This window comes from Lactuca virosa, chromosome 2, assembly GCF_052849685.1.
Source record: "Lactuca virosa cultivar CGN04683 chromosome 2, Lactuca_virosa_CGN04683_v6, whole genome shotgun sequence".
NCBI lineage: Eukaryota > Viridiplantae > Streptophyta > Magnoliopsida > Asterales > Asteraceae > Lactuca > Lactuca virosa.
The window spans coordinates 303192674-303208555 of NC_136427.1; the positions used below are offsets into that span (position 1 = coordinate 303192674).

Genomic DNA, 15882 nt, shown 5'->3' on the forward strand with positions numbered 1-15882 from the left:
GTATTCCTTTTGGGACTTAACTGTCGTGTTCGTTCCTGAGTGGACAAACGGCCCAAGTGTGATAGCTTCCCAGATGAGATAGCCATTGTCTTCAGATCCAACCACGTAATCTTCAAAGTGATGCGCCCATACTTCATAGTCTTGAGTGTAAAGAATGGGAATTATGGTAGTGGATCCAATGCTGTTTGAGATGTTGATAGGATTTGTTTGAGAATCTTCATGAGACATGGTGAGCTGCTAGAATCAAGCCTGTAAACTTGAGGTTAGGGTTTTATCTGAAACAGAGTTACCATCGTTATGAAGAAGACAGCTTCTATTTATACGATAAAAGCGGAAACCCTAAAGAATTCTGAATACAGAAGGAATGTGTATTGATCACACAGTCTCCCGCTCTGATACCAATTGTTAGAACAAAGTTCAATTAGGATCGTTAGATTCTATGCAGACAAACAATTAAGAACGTAATTATGAACACGAGAATAGCTTTGAATGTGTCATATGATTAAAACTTCAACACCTCAGAAGAGCTCGATTAAGAACTTCGACTGTAGAGATGTTTAGGGTTACAAAACAATAAACGTAATAATCAACAAAACGTTAACCCTATAATGCATTCATGCATGCATATTTATAGTCTAACCCTACTAGATAATCACGGATGGACAGGCCCAATCCGGATACAAAACACAAGCCCATGACACAACACAATTAGACTCAACAGTTTAGTTTCTTCTAACCATATGTGGCTCAGCTTGACTGACAGTTTGACTATAGTTTCCTTCATTTGATTGTTCAATGTTCATTTCAGGTTGTACAATGGGTACAGTAGGTTCATCCCTATTGTTAAGAAACATTTTCCTCATCTCCTCCCTTTGTTCGGCCATCATAGTCCGAATCATTTCTTGGACTCCTGCCATCGTGATTGGCTCGGGTACAACTGCTACCTCTCATGCATGCTCAATTACTCGTGGTTCATGCTGTTGGTTTCCATTAGCATTTCCTAATCCGCTGCGAGTTCTCACCATTTCGATCTATACACTCTAGCAGACGTTCAGTGTATAACGACGAGAATTAAGATAGGGAAAGCTTTATTTATGGCAGGCGTATAAATCTCCTTATCGCTCTGAAAAGTTACATGCCAGTTCTAATACCGTAATTAAATGTTTAGAAATCTGAACACATACAATTTCTAGATCCGGTCGACAGTAAACCATAGATTTGATAGCATCATAAAGCATATAAGACATATTGTATCATAAATCATTTAGCACATAAAAGCAATTTAGGCATTTCCCCTAAATAAGCTAGTGCTCGAGTCTATTCAGACATAAATCCTAAATATAGTAGACACTCATCTCACAATCATCGCTTAGCATTCTTAGTTTCAGTCTAGAAATAAATCCTTACTCCCAGTTCGCTTAAACTAATGCTCTGATACCAACTGTGACATCCCCATTTTCACGGACAGAAAATACCGATTTGTTTATGCTTAGTTAAAAATCAGAGTATCATTTTTGAAGAATATTATTGCAGAATTTGTCCCAAAAATATGATAAATATATTATTAAAGCATTTCCGAAGAAATGTATTTTATTTATATTAAAACATTGGGATGTCATCGTCAACACAGAAACATAAGCGTAAACAGACCTTACATTCATTTACACTAATGATTTACACTTCAGTACCGCATACCACCCACAGACAGACGGGCAGAGTGAGCGGACGATTCAAACGCTTGAAGACATGATGCGTGCATGTGTTATGGACTTCGGAGGAAGTTGGGACACCTATTTGCCCTTGGCTGAGTTTTCATATAACAACAGCCATCATTCCAGTATTGGTATGCCTCCCTTTGATCTCTTATATGGGAGGAGGTGTCGGACTCCCATCTGTTGGGGAGAGGTAGAGCAGAGAATGATGGGTAGCACTGAGATAGTGCTCAAGACGACTGAGAAGATTCAGCAGGTCAGACAGAGGCTACTGACAGCTCAGAGTCGCTAGAAGAGTTACGCAGACCGGCGACGATCCGAGCTAGAGTTCCAGGTTGGAGATTTTATCCTCCTGAAGGTACCCCCGTGGAAAGGGGTGATCCGATTCAGGAAGCGGGGGAAGTTGGGTCCTAGATATATCGGTCCTTTCAGAGTGAATGCCAGAGTGGGGAAGGTAGCCTATCGGTTGGAGGTACCTGCAGAGTTGAGCCAGATTCATAACACCTTCCACGTGTCTCAGTTGAGGAAGTGTGTAGCCGATGGGACAGCAGTGGTACCCTTAGAGGACATTCAGGTAGATGCGAGTCTGAATTACATTGAGAGACCGATAGCAATTTTGGATAGAAAATTTAAGACCCTGAGGAACAAGGAGGTGCGACTGGTTAAGGTGCAGTGGGAGCACCGCAGGGGATCCGAGTGGACTTGGGAGCCGAAGTCCGAGATGCGCGAGCAGTACCCAGAGTTGTTTCCGGAGCATGACTTCGAGGGCGAAGTCTGATTCTAGCGGGGAGAATTATAACATCCCGACTCCCAGGTATAATATTTACATTTATATATTAGGATTGACTGAGTGACTCGCCGAGTTGTATGCCCAACTCGTCGAGTAGAGTCGGATTGACCACGTGGGTTTAATGACCAACTCGACGAGTCAGAGAGCCAACTCGCCGAGTTGGCGTTATGTGAGGAAACCCTAAATCTCCGGGGTTGGGTCCTATTTAAAGGACCTTAAGCCCTCATTTCCGCCTCACCAGCCACCCTACTCCCCTGTGTGAAACCCTAATCGTTTTTAGTGAGCTAAGAGAGAAAGGGAGCTAATCTTTGGGCATTTTGGTGCACTTTGTGAAGAAGAAAAGAAGAGTATCAAGCAAGGAACGAGAAGAGGCTGTGGGATCTGGTGTTATTTCATCTAGAGCTTCAGTTAAAGGTAAAAAGTCTCTACCTTGCTCACTAGTTTGATAAGATCCAATTTTATGGAGTTTTGGGGCTTATTCCATCTTCCTTGAGGCTTTGAGTGTACCAAGTGATTGAGACTTCAGATCTAGACCTTGTGAGGTCCCTAGAGTCCAAAGGTCCCAGCTTTATTTAGTTATAGAGGAGATTGTGAGCTTAAGACCCTAAATGGAACTTATTTTGGCATTTCAACCCCTAAGTGCCATGCATGGACGTAAAGCTTGTAGCTTTACGTGGTATCTCAGCCTTGGGAGGCTAGATCTAGAGTTTGGGGTTGTAAATCTGCCTTAAAACGTCTGAATAAGAATAGAGTCTGAAAGGACTCGACAAGTCGGAGAGCTGACTCGACGAGTCGGTTAGGGTTTTCCCAACGAGTCTGGACACGTGTGACTCGACGAGTTGATGAGACAACTTGACGAGCTAAGGGGGACTTTCGCGACACTTCTGAAAACAAGGGGACTCGACGAGTCACATAGGTGCAGTCGACGAGTCGGGTCAACATGGACTGTTGACTCGAGTGTTGACTTCTGTTGACTTTAGGGTTGGTCAAGACAGAGAATAGGGAGACCATGGAGGGGTAAAATGGTCTTTTATCCATTCCAAGAGATTAAAGAGAGAAAATAGTTTGGTTTATTTAGAGTTGTGATTTAAGAGTTAATTAGAGATAATTATCGTATGTGCTAGGCGGAGGCTAGATCGGTGTTTCGTGTACGAGATTCATTTGCTTGCTTACGAGGTGAGTCTTCTCACTATACTTACCTTGAGTGGTAACTATGTGTGACCGGAGGGTCTTGTATGCTTATATTGAGTATTGTGATATCCTGCATTATGTCTTTGTGATTTATGATGTGTATTATTCTGAGCTATACTGAGTTAGGACTGGAGGGTCCACCCGAGCTGTGGGACCGGAGGGTTCCACTGAGACACATTGACCTGAGGGTCGAATTTGAGATATAGCCATGAGAGGCTACTGAGTTATGTGTGGTATTTTGGAGAACTCAGTAAGCTTCGTGCTTACCGTGTTATGTGATATGTGTTTCAGGTACTTCTCAGGATCGCGGGAAGGCGCCGGCTTGATTGTACACACACTTGAGATGGAGTTTATGTTTTGTGGATCCTGGATTTTATCAAACAATTTATGAAATTTGTTTTTTTGACAATTCGGCACTTGTGGTTTTTGGAATGTGGTATTGAGAATTATGTGTTTTAAAAATGAAAATTTTGTCTGAAAATTTACGGTGTTACACTATGGCATGATATGGTGGCTGTGGAAAGCGAGATGTGAAAGACTTTACAGAAAAATCAGGATATTGCCCACCAAGATAGCATATAATATACAATCTATGGTGTTCGTATGGCTTAAACACCGGAGTTCGAACTACCCTATTAATTGGATGGACTGGTGCATATACCCATTCTGGTGAAGTGAAGAAAATCGATGTTATTCTTCTTTTGCTGCTCTCATTTATGTTTTTTTCCTTTTATGTAAACTATGTCTCCTTCTCCCTTCTAGCATCTTGCTAGTTGGGGTTTAATTTTTTATTAATACATATTTGCCGGTTCCAAAAAAAAATTATTGGATGTCATTAATGTTGATTAAATTAAGAGTAAATTACACGAATGGTCCCTATGGTTTAGGATAATTTGCAAGTTTAGTCCCTAACTTATTTTTTTAACTCAGAAGGTCCCTAATGTTTGTTTTTGTTACGCGTTTGGTCCCTGTCTTACCTAAAAAGACTATTTTGCCATTGATTTTTTAATTTATTTAAATAAACACACCCCAACCCCACCCCCTCGCCTTACCTTACCTACCCCACCATTTTTTCCTATTTAAATAATAGTCTTTTTAGGTAAGACAAGGACCAAGCGCGTAACAAAAACAAACAGTAGGGACCAAGCGCGTAATAGAAACAAACAGTAGGGACCTTCCGAGTTAAAAAAATAATTTAGGGACCAAACACGCAAATTACCCCAAACCATAGGGACCATTCGTGTAATTTACTCTTAAATTAACGTGTTAAACATTAGAAAAACTTTGAATCTATTATTATCATTGACTTAATAGAATTAGTATGTTATTTGGTTCTAGATGTCATATGAAACTTTATAATTTTGAGACAAATGTTCACAAATGGTCCATGTGGTTTGTTAGAATATCAAGTTTAGTCCATAATTTTTTCGGTCTCATAGAAAGTCAATGTGGTTTTAATTTCTATCGTGGTTGGTCCCCGACATATATAAAATGACTTTTATACCCTCATTATTTTATTTTTAACTTTTTATTGTTTAATTTAATTTAAAGTAATAATAAAATAAAATAGAAATCACCCACCCCTTTACCCCAACCCCATCGTCTTCATCACATCTCCATTTCCTATCTTAAGTCTTCCCTCATTTGCCCTAACTTTCCATTAACAAGGTGTTGGTGATTTTAGTGTTATCAATATATTTTGATGTAATTATTATTACTTTTGAGATAGGCTGAGTTATATTTTCACTCACCGAGCTTGGAGGTGCGGGGTGCGCACTCGGAGTGATAAATGTGAACTCGTGAATACGGGGCTCCGGGGGCAGCACCCCTGGATGTAGGGTTCCAAGGGGTTGCAGCCCCTTGGCGGGGTTTAGGGGCAGCTCCCCTAGCGGGGTCCATTAACTAACATTTTTTACGCCAATTATGCATGCAACCGCTAATAACCATATTTCCCTCTAGTTCCAGAAAACCGATTGACACTTACATACACGAAAATCATACATTGATTTGTTCTATTTCTCAAGAACACAAAAACAACAAGGTATTCTGTGTTTCACATTCTGAATTAGCCCTGTAATTCAGATTGGTTTATTCTTGGATTATCCCACTTTTAAATCCATACACCCCAGGCAAAACGAATTACAGATTTCACAAAGTGTTTGATAAACACGATCCTTGAATCAAGTTTGTATTTATTGTTATTTTGTTCCCTTATTTTCTAACACAAGGAACCTCTCATTGTTCCCCTTCCTACCTACCACTGCCACCTTCCTTCTCCCGAAAACACTATCGTTGAAATTGTCATAGTCGGAAAATAACATCCCCGTTCCACCCCTGTTATCTCCCCTCCCCCTTCTTTCTTTATTTACTGTCCAACCCGACGATTACCCCCTCTTTCTCTCTTTCTTTCTTTCTCTCTCTCTCTCTCTCTCTCTCTCTCTCTCACACACACACTTTTCTTCAGTCCGAGAGCTCTACATTACCACAACTCTACATCTTCAGTCTGATAACCATACATCACCGCTACACCCCTTGATTCAAACTACATAGCTACTACGAGGGCTTCCTCAATGCTACCTCCAGATTTTCTCTCGCTTGCTGAATCAACACAAGCCCTCCGTCTAACCCCCATATTTTCTCTCGAGAAGTTGTAATCAAAAAATCTAAAACCCCCTTCTTAAAATTCAAAGATATGATTCTTCACCACCACCACCACTAGAAAATTGAAGAAGGTAAGAGTTTCTTTCTCGATAGCTCTTGTTGACTGGAAAAGATGGTGGGTTGTGGGACAGAGAGGCATCGATCACCCAATTGCCATGTTTGATTTCACCACTGACGTAGGTGGGTTCTAGGGATTTCACCACCAACATTGATCACCCGGTGGTGGCGATTATGTATTAGGGTTCAATTGTGTTTAAATTTTAGTGTGTGTGTGTGTGTGTGAGAGAGAGAGAGAGAGTGTGAGGAGATATGTATATATCATCTGGGTGGGTGGAGAAGAAGACGTGTGGGGAAGAAGATAGGGGGTGTTATTTTTTTTTTCTTTTTTTTTTAATAAATTTTATTTAGAGAAAAATAAAAAATAAATAAATAAAGGGTATAAAAGTTTTTTTATATAGGCGAGGGACCGATCACGATAGAAATTGAAATCACCTTCTATGAGATTGAAAAAAAAAAGATTAAACTTGATATTGTGAAAAACCACAATGACCATTTATGAACGTTCGTCTTCATTTGGTAATCGTTCTGTAAGTAATTTGACATATTTAAATAAAATAAATTAATATCCAATATTGTTATTATTTTGAAAATATTGACGTGATATTTTTATCATATAGTTTATTAAATATGTTACATAATTATGTTATATAGTTATAACATATTAAAGCTAATACATTACAATTAATATGTATACAAATTAAAATTAAAAAAAAAAATAATAATTAAGAAGTGTAATTTAAGATTCATATGAAACTTAAGAAACAAAAAAATTGTACAACTAATGTCCCCATTTCTTTTGATTCTTCACAATCAATTCCAAATTTCAAAGTACGAATAGAATTAAGGATTAATATCAATGACGGATAAGGAAAAAGAAGTTTCAACTTTATACTAAATGGTTTTATAAATGTACCATGTTAGGGTCATTGAATCTACAATTTTTGTTGAAAGTAATACTTAGTTACATTAAACATAGATTTAACTAATGCAATAAGTAAACCACTACGTCGCATCGATTCGGGTCAGCTTCCTAAATCAAATTCATCAAATTTATCAATAGATCATAATGGTTTTGTAATTGTCTATATATATTGACCTCAAGTCATATGTTAGTATAGTTATAGTATCACTACTTCTTTTTCTCTTTTTTCTTTCACACGCAATGGGCTCTCTTCTCCAAAAATCCACTCCAAATTTTCATAGAAGTCTATCAACTTCTTTAAAGATTTTGTCCTTAATCCTCCTTAGTTTACTTTCGTCTCTTTTTCTCAACCAGGAACAAGAATCATATGTTTTAGCAGTATGTGGTATTGTCCTCTTCATTATCATTAAAACTTACCTGGTATCAAGGTCTTCAGAAATCTACCTTGTAGACTACTCTTGCCTAAAGCCACCAAACTATTGGAGAGTACCCTTTTCGAGTTTTCTTGAACACGCACACATGGTTCTCTCTCTTGACCAAGAAAGCGTTGATTTCATATCAAAGGTCTTTGTGTCTTCAGGGCAAAGTGAAAGGACATACCTTCCTCCAGCTCTACACTTCATCCCAACAAGACCAACCCACGAAGAAGCCGTTAAAGAAGCTCGATTAATTCTGTTCCCAGTTTTTGAAGACCTTCTGTCAAAAACCAAACTCTCCCCTCTCGACATCGACATTCTCATAGTCAACTGCAGTGGGTTTTGTCCATCTCCTTCCCTGTCGTCGATCATTATCAATAGGTACTCAATGAGAGAAGACATAAAGAGCTTCAACATTAGCGGTATGGGGTGTAGCGCGAGTGCATTAGCTGTTGACATGGCGCAGATATTGTTGCAGGCCCCTGTTTTACACAGCAAAACAGAGCAAAGATGAAGAGTATTTTTGAGGCAATTTTCTGATTATCTTCTCTCTAAAAAACTGGAACGTTACATGCTACTTAAGCTACTAATCAGCTAGAAATGTGGAAACATGAAACCACTTGATTACTACTTCCTAAAGAAAAGGGAAAATGGCCAACATGGCTTTTGACAACTTCCTACATAAATAAACTGAAACAAACACAAATGAAATAAACATAAATGGTCCCCAAACTTTCTGGATTACACCAACAAATTCCCCCTAATCCAGAATGCTAGATGCTCTTCATTCCAAGCATGTTCCTCATTTCCTTGAACTTGTTCTTTGCCAGTGGCTTAGTGAGAATATCAGCTTGCTGTTCCACACTTGCAACAAACTTAGCAATGACGTCTCCTCGTTCAATGCAGTCTCTAATGAAGTGAAAGCGTGTGTCTATATGTTTGCTACGTCCATGGAAGACTGGATGTTTGACCAATTCGAGTGTGGACTTGTTATCAATGAGTATTGTCACTGGACCCAACTTTTCACCTGTTATTTCTTGAACAAGTCTCCGGACCCATATGCCTTGGCATGTTGCCAAGTTTGCAGCCATGAATTCCGCCTCGCATGACGAAAGTGCAACACACTGTTGCTTTTGAGAGCTCCATGTCACCAGATTTTTGTTCAAGTAAAATACCATGCCACTTGTGCTTCGCCTATCATTCACATCCCTTGCATGATTGCTATAAGAGTATGCAATTATGTGCTTCTTTTCTTTGCTTCGTGTGTACACCAAACCAAGGTTGAGGGTTCCCTTTATGTACCTTAGGATTCTTTTCACTGCCTGATTGTGTTGTTCGGTGGGCCTTTCTAGGAAGCGACTTACAACTCCAACAGCATAGGAGATGTCAGGTCGTGTGTGGCACAGATATCTCAGCCCTCCCACTATGCTTCTATATTCAGTGGCATTCACAGGTTTTCCACTCTCATCTTTGGTGAGCTCCAGGTTATTCTCCATTGGGGTCTCTGTTGGGTTGCAATCTAGCATGCCTGCCTTTTCCAATAGTTTTCTTGCATACCCCTCCTGTTTTAAGCTTATTCCACGCAGCTCTTGTGATACTTCAATTCCCAGGTAATATGACAGCAACCCCAGGTCACTCATCTCAAACTCTTGATTCATCTCCTTCTTAAAGAGTTCAACTTCTTCCTTGCTTCCTCCTGTGACGATAAGGTCATCAACGTAGACCCCTACAATCAATGAGTTATAACCTGTTTTCCTTGTGTACACTGCGTATTCATGAGCACATCTAACAAACCCAAGCAGCTTTAGGTGTTTATCTAGTCGTGCGTTCCATGCCCGGGGGGCTTGACGGAGTCCATACAAGGCTTTAGATAGCTTATACACCATCTCCTGTTTGTTTTTCTGCACGAATCCTTCAGGTTGGGATACAAACACCTCCTCTTCTAACTTGCCATGTAGGAAGGCTGATTTCACATCCAGGTGGTAAACAAGCCACCCATTGATACCTGTGAGAGCCAAGATTATTCTCACTGTCTCCAAACGAGCCACAGGAGCAAATACCTCGTCAAAATCAACGCCTTGCTTTTAAACGTAACCCTTAGCTACTAACCTGGCCTTGTGCTTCAGAATATTACCAAGAGGGTCTCGTTTCACTTTAAAGACCCATTTGAGACCAATAGGTCTTCGATCACGTGGCAGTTTAACTAACTCCCATGTGTTGTTTCTTTCTATTGCAGACAATTCTTCTTCCATTGCTTTCACCCACTTGCTTTCTTTACTGGCTTGAGCGTATGATTCTGGTTCCTCATGGTCAGCTGTAAGTAACAGTTCATCCTCTTGTCTGTAAATGTCTGACAACCTCCTGTATCTTTTTGGGGCTCCGCCTCCTGTTGATTCCGATGAGGTAGTGTTTGAACCCGTTGAGCTGTTGGGTGTGGTAGGGTTTTCTTCTGTCAATGGTAATGGGCTGTTATGGGGACTCTCTTGGGCTAGGTCCACTGAGTCATAGTATTCTTCATCATGGGCTTGTTGAATTGTGCTCTGTTGTGAGATCTCTTCGTAGGTTACATTTCTCAAGTGGTTGCTACCTTCCCCATTAAAAGATCCATCGTTTTGTTCTTGGCTTATAAAATCATCACCGTACCCTTCAATCACAAACGGCACACCAAGGTTATCTTTAAACTTGACTGAGTTGCTCCATGACCATTCTCTATCTTCCTCGAAGCAGACATCACGACTTACACAAATTCTTCCGGTGTCGGGGTCAAGTAAACGATAGGCTTTGCTTCCAAGCTCCGTTCCCAATTACACCAATGGTTTGCTTCTGTTTTCGAGTTTCCTTAAATGCCCTCTTACAACTTTTGTGTGAGCTATGCAGCCAAATACCTTCAGGTGCTCCAGATTTGGTTTTCTTCCAGACCATGCCTCATACGGTGTTTTTTCTTTCAGTGCTTTGGTTGTCACACGGTTCAGTACATAGACAGCATGTCTCACAGCTTCCCCCCACAAGATTTCAGGAACTCTCATGTGTTTCAGCATTGTTCTTGCCATTTCAACCACCGTCCTGTTTCTTCTCTCTACTACCCCGTTCTGCTGTGGGGAGAACGGTGCTGTGAGGTGTCTCTTTAGACCAGTTGCCTCACAGTAAGTGGTAAAGTCTTTAGACGTGAACTCACCACCACGATCAGTTCTGAATGTTTTCATTCTTTCACCTGTTTCATTCTCTACTAGGGCCCGAAATTTCTTGAAGATATCAAAGGTTTCATCCTTTTGTCTTCATCAGGTATATCCACATCACACGACTAAAGTCGTCAACAAGAAGTAGAAAATACCTATTCCCTGATGGCGTTGCAGGTGTGATGGGGCCACAAAGATCTCCGTGAACCAGCTCGAGTTTCTTGCTTGCTTTATACGAGGTTTGTTATGGGGTATGGTGTCCTTGTTTGCTTTCCAGCCAAGCACCACTCACAAGGGCGAGAAGGATTGATGATTCGTGGCAAACCATGTACAACTTCATTCTCTGACATTAGTTTAAGGGCAGTGAAATTCACGTGCCCAAGTCTTGCATGCCATAACCAATCTTGTTGTCTTCCTTCTCCCAGCAAGCATACACCCTTCACATCTTCCAATGCAATTTTGTACAGCCTATTTTCTGATCGTTTCACCTTCATGAGTAATCTTCTGGTTTGATCGTGAATCCATAAGAACGACCCAAGCATCACAATTCTGTCACCGGTTTCTGCCAGTTGACCCAAGCTTATGATATTGTTACATAGGCTTGGGATGTAGTACACCTCACTTAGTAATCTTTGTTCTCCATTATTGCATTGGAAAAGAATGGAACCCTTTCCTTCTATTCTCACTTTTGATCCATCTCCAAAACGAACGTACCCTTTTATTGTCTTGTTTATCTCACGAAACTTTTCTTCCTCTCCTGTCATGTGGTTGTTGGCCCCATTATCTAAGTACCATATCTTGGATTTTGTAGCTTCATAGCCATTTGTTTTCAGTTTTGGAGTCACCCGCTTTTCATTTAAATACACATCTTCATGCACTTCACTCTTACTGTATGCAGATAATAATAGGGCAGGTTCTTGGTCATCAAATCCCTGCATCAAATTGGCTTCCTGAAACCTTTCCTTTCGTGGGTTCTTGCACTCTGCTGCATAATGGCCTTGTTCTTGACAGTTGTAACACACCACTGTGCTTTTGTCTCGGCTTGTTGTGTTCCGTCCTCCATCGCGACTCGACTGTGAAGCTCCACCACGGTGACCCCCACAGTTTGAGTTACCTCTCCCCCGGCCTCTCCCACGACCACGTGAACCGGGATTGTGTTGCCTGGAATCCCGCTGTGATGATTTCTGGCCTTCATCCTTCTTCTTCTTCGTTTTTTCAAGCTACTCCTGATGTGTCAGGAGTAACTTTCCTTCGTTAGAGTCGCTTTGACCTCGCACCTGTTCCTCATGTGCTTTTAGTCTCCCTATGACCTCTTCAACTGTCATAGTTTCTAGATCAGCAAATTGTTCTATGGTGGATGCGATTTGCACAAGCTTGTTAGGTACTGCCCGAAGCAACTTCTTGACCATGTATGCCTCTCCCATTGTCTCTCCTAAGGCACGAACGTTGCTAACTATGTTCGTGACTTTGGCAGCAAACTCGTCTACCGTTTCTGACTCCTTCATGCTCATCATTTCAAGTTCAGTCTTCAACGTCTGAACCCTAGCCGTCTTCACCCGATCAGCCCCTAGATACATCGTTTTCAGAGTTTCCCATGCCTCCTTTGCTGTCTGCTTTTCTGCCAACGATAGGAGCATATATTCTGGAATACCCTGGTAGATAGCCGCCATTGCCATCTTATCTTTCCGGACTTCAACGACTGTATTGGCTGTTCTTGGTTTTACTGCCTCCCAAACACCTTGAGCCTGCATGAAAACTTTCATTTTGATTGCCCAAGCAGCATACTTACTTCTCGAGAGCATGGGGTAGTGTAAAGTGATAGAACCATCTTTGTCATTGTTGTTTCCCGTCATCTCTGTCACTCGTGGTTGATACTTGGGCATATACCAGATTTGCTCTGATACCAAGTATTGTTGCAGGCCCCTGTTTTACACAGCAAAACAGAGCAAAGATGGAGAGTATTTTTGAGGCAATTTTCTGATTATCTTCTCTCTAAAAAACTGGAACGTTACATGCTACTTAAGCTACTAATCAGCTAGAAATGTGGAAACATGAAACCACTTGATTACTACTTCCTAAAGAAAAGGGAAAATGGCCAACATGGCTTTTGACAACTTCCTACATAAATAAACTGAAACAAACACAAATGAAATAAACATAAATGGTCCCCAAACTTTCTGGATTACACCAACAGCAGAACCTCTTAAAAGTTCACAACAACTCAAACGCTGTAATTCTTAGTACAGAAATTCTATCGACAGGTTGGTATGCAGGAAAAGATCGGCCAATGATGGTCCTGAATTGCCTCTTCCGATCAGGTAGTGCAGCGATTCTAATCACCAACAAAAAATCCGCTAATAAGATATCCAAATACAGATTAGTCCACACTCTACGAACACAAGGTGCGTTCGATGACATAGCTTATAACGCCGCACTCGGTAAAGAAGACTTGCAAGGCATCACCGGGTTTACTTTCAAAAAGGATGCAGTAGTACATGCGTTTGGAGAATTACTCCGATCTCACTTGCATGTTCTTGGTTCTTCTATTCTTCCATTAGAAGAGAAAATCCGATATGGGATTTCCGTGATTAGAAAGAGATTCCTCGACAAATCGACACAACTTTACGTACCAAACTTCAGGAAAGTGATACAACATTACTGCTTGCCGACATCTGGGAAGGCCATAGCAGTGGGGATAGGGAGAGAGATGAAGTTAAAAGAGGAGGAAATGGAGGTTGCACTGATGACGTTACATAGGTTTGGGAACCAGTCCTCTTCTTCGTTGTGGTATGAATTAGCGTACATGGAAGCGAAAGAGAGAGTGAAGGAAGGGGAAAGAGTTTTGCAGCTGGGGATTGGGACCGGGCCCAAGTGTACCAGTTTGATATGGGAATGTAATAGGCTCATTATCGGAGAGGCACAGCAAGGCCCATGGGCCGACTGTGTCAATAGTTATCCAGCATCCAGTCTGTAAGTATTGTACTTTGACCTTTTGATTGGTGTAATGTAAAACTATAACGTGTAAACAGATAAATATTGGCAAGATTTACTATTGATAGAGAGCCTCTTGGTTTATATTTTCTCCAACTCGTTTTCATTTGATTTGCTTATTCATGAAAATTATCCACAATAATTAATAATGATAAAATTACTCTATTTATAATAAATAACAGTGCAATAGTTAAAGGCCATACAAAAGAGTTACTTATAACTAGCGTTTTGCAAGAGTTCAAACTTAGGTACTGTCTTTGCAAAAATTCATCAAACATGATACGAATTGCCAAGCTAGGGACAATTTATGTAAATTACAGTTTGGTTCATGTGGTTTACACCCACCCCAGTTTTAGTCAAACTTTTCAAAATTTATATGTAAATTACAGTTTGGTTCATGTGGTTTCCAAAAGTTGGACGCATGGTCCACAGTGGCAGATCCAGCGCAGAAGTCAAGTAGGGTGCACATTGACCGTTGACCGGAAGTCAACTGGCGTATCCATTGTCCCTGTTATTCTATTAATCGTATGTTATTCTTCTATTCAAAATTAGGAATGGCAATGGGCGGTGGGGTATGCAATCCCATCGCCGAACCCGAAAGTGAAAATTGTTCCCATCCGGGATAAAATCTTCCCCGAAACCCGATTTCGATACCTCAACCAATATAGTAAAATCAGTTAGAAAAACAAAATTTTATTGGTTAAATACAATTTAATCTTATTTTTCCAATCCGTCACCCATTTTTCTAATAACTAAATCGTATAGCTTAGAATTTATAGGACTAATAGGTAAAACAAATTATACATGTCCACAAATACACTCATCATCCCTATAAGTGGGGGGCCATACACCCCATTACTTCTTAACTTCATCCGCCACTGATGGTCAATGAGGTTGTTATTGTCAATTCTCTACCGTTCAACGCTTATAAAGTGACAGAAACGCCTATGTTTTGTCATTTATGATATTTTGACATTTTTCTTTTATTTTTCAGGGACCATTTCTATAAATATTAATATCAAACCCTATAAGCCCTAGTTTATCGATAATCTAGGTATCTTCCACTCCTAATCCAACATAACCTCAAACAATGGACATGCATCCACACCGCCCTCTTGAAAGGAAACAACCTTCAACGTCGGTTGCACAAACACCAAACACCTCTCTCAATCTCATCTCGTTGGACATATGAGTTGATTTAAGAGTTTTCAACTCGTTTTCCAGTATGATTTTATGGATTGTTTTTTGGTGAAAGGATGGTGTTTACTTTTAAGCTTTTGTCCCCCGATGAAAGGTTGGAGTGTGGGATGCCTTTTATTGTTTTCTCTGGTTCGCTTTTTTATTTTTATTTTTGTTAAAAAAAATTGTCATCAATAAGTGGGTGTTGGTGGGGTTGGTGGTTGGAGGTGATTTGTGATGATGGTGATGGTGAAGCTGATGATTGGTGATAGACATGGTGATGGTAATTGCTAATTGATGGTGATAGTTGTGGCGGTGTGATGTAGTGGTGTTGTTATTTCGGTGGTTGTAGTGGTAATGGTGTTGATGGTAGTTATGAGTGGTGATTGTTTGTCTAATGGCAAATGGATGGTGGTGATGATGGGGTGATGTGGTGGAATTGGTATTGGTGATTACTTTAAAAAAATATAAGAATATAAGAAAAAGACAGATACTAGGGAAATTTCGTCGTTAACAATCATTTAACAGAGCCTCTTAGATGATAACAACCTCAAAGACAACATCTATAACTTTTGAAAACCGTAAAGAAATGTCATATCAATTTTTAAAAACTTGGACTATAACTACATGACTAGATTGATCTAAAAGCACATTAACCAAAACTAAAACTATAATTTGCTTAAAGACCCGCAACAAAAAATGAGTATCTCAAAGTCACAACATGAAAGATTTTCTATGACGCAGCGTGAAGAAAAAAACATCCTATTTAAAAAAAATGAAGAAT

At 40.2% G+C, this 15882-nt stretch overlaps 1 pseudogene; it reads left to right on the forward strand.

The window, feature by feature from the left end:
• The first annotated feature begins 7576 nt into the window (after nt 1-7576).
• LOC145158727 (3-ketoacyl-CoA synthase 5 pseudogene) lies at nt 7577-13902 on the forward strand (annotated as a pseudogene).
• The last annotated feature ends 1980 nt before the right edge of the window (nt 13903-15882 follow it).